Source organism: Thunnus thynnus, chromosome 16 (assembly GCF_963924715.1).
Source record: "Thunnus thynnus chromosome 16, fThuThy2.1, whole genome shotgun sequence".
Lineage (NCBI taxonomy): Eukaryota > Metazoa > Chordata > Actinopteri > Scombriformes > Scombridae > Thunnus > Thunnus thynnus.
Window position 1 is genome coordinate 27506169 of NC_089532.1, and position 8025 is coordinate 27514193.

Here is an 8025-nt window from a genome sequence, read left to right on the forward strand (position 1 = left end):
AGAGGAAGTATATAGAGGGCCTTTTGCTGACATAATGTCCCATTCACATGCAACAGTGGCTTCTTAAAGTCACAGTGAAACAGAAGTTAGCATGTTTGCAGCTTCAGTGATGCAACGTGTCTCTCAGTGCCCATTGATATGTTCACAATTCTCCTTGTGATATTGCTTTGCTAGCTGCTGTGACCCACAAGTTGTCAAGTGTGGTCACCAAAAATGACATTTGATTGGATACATTCTTGTAACCATCATCAAACATATGAAAACATTTTACAGGAGGAGAAAAGATATAAAAATACTATTTTTTGGACATATTGGCATATAACAAGAGATAACTGTACAATTAACACAGGGGCACAGGATAAGAAGTGGGAAAATGTAGTTTATTTTATTTCACCGCCATTAAAGGAATAGGTCCAAACTGGGAAATATGCTTTCTTTCTTTACTAATGAATGTATGTACATTAAGAATAGTGCCGAAATCGTGCCTAGCTTAGCATAAAGATTGAAAACAGGTGGAAACAGCTAGCCTGGCATTGTGTAAAGTTCAAAATTGCAAGGTGGTCCCATAGCTCAAGAGTCCAGATGCCAACAATGAATGGCAACATCCCCGTTTCGAGTCTGGCTGAGGACTTTCAATGTGTCTCACTCTCCATTTGACATCATCTCTCTACTACTGTCCGTAGTAAAGGGGCATCAGCTGCTGGTTCCAAAATCTCCAAATTTGGCGAGTGACTCCCAAAATCACCACCACATTAGAAGAAGCAAAATTAGCCACTGACTCTCCCCTGTAGCAGACTACTGTAACTTTATATTTCAAGATGAGGTTTTTTAAGATCTTTTGGATGTAGTCCGACGTAGTCAAAGATATTTTGGAGCCAGCCGTTAAAGTAAAGCATGTTAAATTGATTTAGTATTGCACATCCGTAAAGATGGGGTTTATAGGGACAGATTTAAAAACAAAGAAGAAAAGAAGACAGATCCTACATTTCTCTCTAAAATCTTTAAAGCTTCACACCTCCAGTTTGAACACACTGTCTGTTTAGTCTGTTAGACTTGAAAAGGCTCCACAAGGACCACAGGTCTAAAAGTGGACAGGATTTCTGTCTACTGGTCTGGACTGGCCGGCATGTGCAGCTTATCCTCTCTGGAGGGATCAAGCCTCCATGTTCCTGTCATGAGGCCTGATCATCTGGACACTGCATGGATGCTCAGGCTGTTAGTCTGTTTTGATTACTTAATGAAAGCGTTTATCTGGCCATGTTCATTAGTTCCTCTTGTCTTGGCCCTGGGCGGCGAAACAAGCACAGCCCTCTGATTGGAGGACAGGCGACGTGGGTGACGGATGGCCGCGGTCCGGCCAGCGAGTCATTCAGTATGGCTACTAACTAAATTACTGCAATTAAGGTCAGCCGCCGTCCTGCTGTAGGATGGTCAGGAGAGATAACATCACCATCCACACACGCAATTAGCTGTCTCAGACATGACACCATTACTGTCCGGTTTGTAAACGAGCTGTCCTGATCGGTCAGAGCTCTTTGCTAATTAAGTGCCAGCATTTTGCTACCATATTTTGCGAATGTTGAATGGGTAAGGGGGGGGGGGGGGTCCTGTCATAGAGGATACGCTGCTGTCCCTCTGTGGCGTCCAGCCCAATTAGTCCCATTACAGCCAGGCCTGTCTGGAGACGGGGAAGGGGTGGGGGGACTGCCTGGAGGTGGTCAAGGAAGGCTGAGACACACACACACACATACAGTGTCTGAGATGAAGAAATGCATTTACACACCATGTAATGACGATCATCGTGTTGTGTCCAGCTGCCTGGATGTGAAGAGTGGACACCCCCTACCCCTCCTAACCACCGCTGTTGCCTGCCTGCCCGCTCTTCCCCACTGAGGATGAATCTTTCCAAATGACCAGTGGCGGCCTGACACCTCGCATAGCACTCTAAGGGCTAAAGAGGTGGCTGAGGCGCGGACAGAGAGTCATATGACGGCCATCCAGCTGCTCCCTGGTCCGATCCCATTGCGTCTGGGATAATGAGGCCAAGCACATGCCTGATGCTGCACTTAGCCCCCAAAGGGCAACTGTAAGGACAGAAAGCACCTTCGGACACTTGAAAAGTCCATCATGGCAGGCAGCACCAGGAAGATGGCGGCTCCATACCCGAGGGTTGAGGGTTAATTTTGATCAATGACCAATGATAGATAGAAATGATCTGCTAATGTAAACCAATAAGAGGCCAGTTTACAATAAAGTCAGTGGAGACGCTAGGGGCCAAAAACACCACAATGATAAAATGAGAATAGTTTACAGTAAAGTATCAGAATGTAGATGTGTGAATTTGAAAAATGATTAACGATACATATTTCTACACTGTCATTGATTAGCATCATTACAGTAAAATGTCTTCTTTTCGGCTCAAAGCCAGTGGTAATTATGTTCATATAAATCTGCAGCAGATGATGTGCCAACATTCAGTGCCAATGCACGAAGAATGAATCCAATTTTCATGAGGGCTATACATTTAGTAAATGGTTTATAACACAATAATGTAGTTACAAGCAGACATAGGGACATTTTAAGTGTTTATAATGTACAGTATTTGTCAACAGTTATAACTCCTTCTTTGAAGACATATTTTATACATACTAAAAATCACTAGATTCAAATTTGACCTAGTTTGGGTCAATATACCACAAATAAAACACTGAGTTAACTTTATCCAGTAGCAATCTGTTATTTTGACCCAGTGTTATACACAACGAGCTTTAGCTAAAAACTGTCAAAAATGTATTGTTTCTTGTATAAAACTTTGTAAGTTATGTTACTTATGAACAATAAATAACAAACCATGACATGTAAATTCAAAATAACCCAACAGTAAAATAAAAAATAACAATAAAACTGGGTCAAAACAAGTCCTTGTCTTGAGTGACTTTCTGGGTAACATTAAGTCAGTATTGTGTTGACCAAAATTGGGTACCCGATTTTGAATCAATGATTTTTAATGTGTATTATTAGAACTGTGTTATAGTTGTTGATCAGATTCATTAATGATGTCAGGGGGGCCAGGGTGAGTTTAAATGACAGAGGCTTACGCCATGTCTAGACAGCAAACGTAGCATGAAGAGCACATCAGCAGAGCAGCAGCAGCAGCGACTGCTCTGTCTGTGTGTCTACACTGGAGGCGTTCAGGTGCAGTGTTGAGCGTAGGTCACTTGCGTGTTGGAAGTGCTCAGAGCCCAATACAAGACTGTAGTGACGCACGTAAAATGGGTGATCAGGTGTGTGGTGTCTGAATCCAAATGAATGATTATGCTAACACTTCTCATCAACTTTATAAGGCAACAGCTTGTTTTGCTGAAAGACCCTCATTGCCAAGGAAACCTATTTCTACCAGGAAGCTCATGGAATAAAAAGGTTCTTTGATGAACCTTTAAACCCTGTAAAAGTCTCCTGATTACCCTGAAAGCTCTTTGAGGAGCTTTGTCTTTTTAGAATGTAGTGCGTTCCCAGCATACGGCATGGTGTAGACTGTATGTAAGAACTAAGTAAGGACTGGGCGTTGGTGTGTTGGCAGATGGTACAGGAGAAACACGATTGGAAAGAGAGTAAAGAAAATAAAGAGGTCCGCAAAGTTAAACTTTTTCCCTGCCTCTCACCTGACCTAATTACAGCACCTCGGTGGCTGCTAGTGCAACTCTTTACCTTTGGAGTCCGACGTGCTTTCATATTCCTGAGTTATTCTCAACGCAGCGTTTTTTTGAAATCTTCCTCTTTGTTTTGCTGCCTCGGTTGTAGCCCTCCGGGGACGCTGCTTGTTGTAGGAGTCGGGAGAGGGTTGTTCTTCTTTCGCTTTGGTTTGGTAAAGAGAATAAAAATAACTCCTGCCAGGCTTTCATTCACTACAGCTGTGAAGACATGATTTAACTGAGCAGTACAAGACTCTGAGTCCTGGGAAAGTCTACTATGTGTGGAGTAAACAAGATTCAGTTTTGACCGAAGCAAAAGTGGAAGCGATGATGTAACGGTTTGATGGTGGAAATGACATATGCTCAAATTCACTTTGATGAGTATTGTGTAAGTGACAAATCTAGGGAAGATTTAAGTGCTGGGAATTGCCCAGACATTTAAAGACAATGTATTTGTTCTGTAATATTTCATACAGTATGTTTGACTGGTGATTTTTTTTTTTTTTTTGATAAATAGATACAATATTTGAAATAAGGTTTTTGCTGGTGTGGGCTGGTTATGCTGGCTCATCCACTCTCTGTGTTTAGTGTAGTTTATACATTTGATTGACCCCATCCTGCCCTGAAATCCTATTTCAGAAGAAAAAAATGTCAAAAATCATTTCAAAATCATCTCTAAGTGCTTTGTTTGCCATGCTGTTACAGTGTTAGCATGACTATAAGCCACAATTAATACTAGATTCTACTAGCTTCACTAGCTTGTTTCTGTTTCTGTCCCTCTTTAAAGACATTTTAGCATTGCATTCCTATAATATTGTCAAACTGGACTTTTTTTTTTAATGGCTGCAGTAGAAGATCTCAAAACCTTGGACGTACATTACCCACAATGCAACTCATCTTGATTCACTCAACTGTGTGTTGTGCTAATAGTGGCTAATGTAGCCTGGAGCTGCTAGCCTCCCGCAGAGATGAGCAACCAGAGGTCTGGTGACCTCCCTACTTTCTTACTCCACACACCCAGATTTTTTTACCTTTCAAACCTGTAGTCTTCAGACCCAACTGACGCTGACTCAAGTGACATCACTTGAGGCAATTTATTATATTTCACACAGCTCTTCCTGGAGACACAAAAGGCTTTATACTAGTTTTTAACATATGCAGTAGTGCCCCCCAACATCTGGAAACACACTTCAATGTGTACAATTGGTGGAGTTCCCCTTTAATAGTGGTTTTCACCAGAGCTGCTGTCTTTCATTTGCTGTAGCTGTTGAATTTATTAGAACATCTATTGAATTAAAATAACTAACAATCACATTTGATGTAATGACAGCTATACAGTGTTGGTTAGCATACCAGATACTAGTTAGCAATCAAACAAGCAGTCATGAAACACAAAAGCATCAAATGAATCCATGGTGAAATGATCATTTTAGAGTCAAAAACAAGAGTTTACCACATCTATTCAGTTCTAGTGGGACCGGCAAGCTGTATGTTTAGAGATGCAACAGCTGTTCACTGCTACTGTTGCCCAAGAGCTGAGGGCCTCCAACATGGCCACCAGAGGGTGAGTTACGTCACCTGCAAGCTCGCTCTGCATAAATAACATCGCGCCGGCCCACCCTGGCTCTGTTTCCCATCAGGCACTGTTCTCCTCTCCAGGTCCGAAGGGGCTTCCATGTCCTTCTGCAGAAACATCATCCCTCACATATGCAGACATAATGGCACCTTCTGACACATGCACGCATACACACACAGTAATCAGGAGTGTTACCTAGAGGCCTCCAGGATAGTGGGGTTTGCCAGCAGACGCCCCAAATCTGAGATAATCTGTGTCATTCATATTCCGTTGCCTGACACAAATGATCTGATAATGCACATGTGAAGCAAATTAACATCTGTTGTTTGAATGGGCCTAATGTCTAGCCATTCATCAATTTCACAGGATTATGTTGTTGACCAGAGGTGTTTGTGAATATATATATGCGTGTGTGTGTGTGTGTGTGTGTGTGCGTGTGTGCGTGGTCCAGGGTACATTTTCCAGCTTATTACAAACATTCACACATACAGAGTGTGTTTTGTGGTGGATATGGAGGCCATACACACAATCCTATGAATTCCCTCTTAAAGAAAGGAAAACCTTTTGTCCACTGACTTACCATGTAACAAAAGAATGTGCACTGCAGTCAGTAGGTCTCACAAGTGTGATGCCCTTCTCCTCAAGGGCCAAGCTCTGAAATCTTCACGTCTCCACTGAAGGACTCTCAGCGTCTACACTGTATTTCATCATGGTGACCATGGACTGATAAGTGGGTGTATTCCAGCATTTGTTTACAAGATTTTAAGGATTTTTTTTTTTTTAAATAGCAAATCAAAAGATCTTCTACAATGACACAGTGACAGCAATGAAATGCAGATGAGCTTTCCTCTTCATCAACAATTGTATATGAGCAATGTTCCGGATGGTGAAAATATAGTTTTTATTTGACAGGAAAGCGATCAAGAGAAATGTATGATTTTCCTCAAATGAGAAATCTTTTTTGGTTGTTTTTTTTTTTGTTTGTTTTTTTTTTGGAGCATTTTCACACAGCTGAGACGGGAGAATTGAAGAAAAAGAGGAGCGGAAAAGGGGGGGAGGAGGAAGGGAAAGAAAAAAAAAAACATTCCAGAAGGTGGTGTGAGTATAGCTGCTCATTCACACAAATACACACAGACAAAAAAAAACACCCAAAAATATTCAGGAGAAAATCTGTTCGATTCAATCAAGCTTATTGATAATTGTGGGTGCTGGGCGTCTGGGCCCGGCTCAGCGGGGAAGCTGTGACTTGTGTACGAGACTGACAATGAAGTCGGGTAACAACAGCTGCTGGATGGCGGGCGAGCTCGTGTACCTCGACGCTCAAGTCTTGTCAGTCACATTTCCCCTAATTAACGAACATCTGCTTTCCATTTTCGGTTACACTGCATCGCCAGCTTGTCTCGTATGAATCGCCGACTTCTGACCTCCCCCGAGGTAGGCACTCGCTGTCAGAAGTACCCGGCCAACGCCATCCACGTTTCTTTTTTTTTTTTTCTTTTTTTCCTATAGAGGCTTCCAGCTCACCACGGGAAAGAGGAAGAGGAGGTGGAGGCGAGTGGGTGGGTGGGTTCTAAACCCTCAGAGACTTCTCCACCAATCATCCTCTGGGATGGCCGATGCAGGAAGTGCGCTGTTTGTGTTATGCTGCTATTGGTTCGCGTGTCCTCCTGTGGCGCCGGCCTGCCTCTATCCGTGAAGGACCCTGAGTCCTCATCCCATCTCCAGAGCTCTAACCTATTCCCAAACTAACCTGCCGAACAGGTGTGTGTGTGTATTTGTGTGTTTGTGTGTGTGCCTCTCTGGAAAACAAGGCTGGGCTTGTACAGGTTTTTTTTTTTTTTTTTTGTCTTTTCTGCCTGAAAACACACCACATGAACATTCGAAATAGCAGCAGCTGTTGATTTCATGCTATCAGAGATAAATACAGTCTACTACTTAGTTTAGAATGTTTTACTATATATTATAAACCTGAATCACCAACAACAAGTAAACAACACTAGAATGAACTTTAATCTTACAGAGAAAATCATGTACAGTGAGACCAGACCAATGTACACTCTGAGGAAATATGTTTATATTTGTAGTATATGTGGAATTAATGTAGAGTGGTTGGTTGGTTGAAATCATGGCTGTCCTTTTCATTTAACACTGAAATCAAGTGTTGTAAAACATGTTTAGTAGGTTTATTGACAACTGTATTAATCCCCAAGAGAGTAGTTTCGTCACTTATACACAATGAAAAACAAAACAGAAACAGCAAGTCAGACAGATCACAATAGACAACTGATCTTTACCGATCACTTATTAAACACCACAGAGGGGGAGATTCGAAAATTGAAGTAAGATTTCTTAGCAAGCAGCATTTAAACCCTCCAAAGACCCAGCAGCAGACATGTCTGTCTTTAATTCTAGTAAAGAACAATGTTTGATAGAATGTTGACCATGCAATGACCATTTACAAATCATGCTAATTTGTACATGTCTTAAACTGAGATTTAAGATGAGCACAGAGAAACTTTCCACCTTCAGCAGATGAATGTTAAAACTCTGCACATACATCATTCTGCACAGAGAAGAGAACGACATCTGACTGAAGGAACAAGAAGCAAAACACATTTTTAAGTGGAGGGGGGCTTTAAAACACGGGTATTTACAGCATATTGACAGTAGTGGCAGCAAGAACCAATCACTTCACTCTCCTGATTCATCCAATAGCAAAGCAATACTATAATGTAAAAATACTCAATTACAAGGAAG

General features: G+C 41.8%; 1 long non-coding RNA gene across 1 annotated transcript; it reads right to left on the minus strand.

Moving 5' to 3' along the window:
- Nucleotides 1–4824: 4824 nt before the first annotated feature.
- On the minus strand, nucleotides 4825–7717 carry LOC137199482 (uncharacterized). Its single transcript, XR_010931790.1, has 2 exons — nucleotides 5849–7717; nucleotides 4825–5375 (listed from the first exon to the last, which is right to left on the minus strand). It is a non-coding gene; the product is annotated as an uncharacterized lncRNA (long non-coding RNA).
- Between the last annotated feature and the right edge of the window lie 308 nt (nucleotides 7718–8025).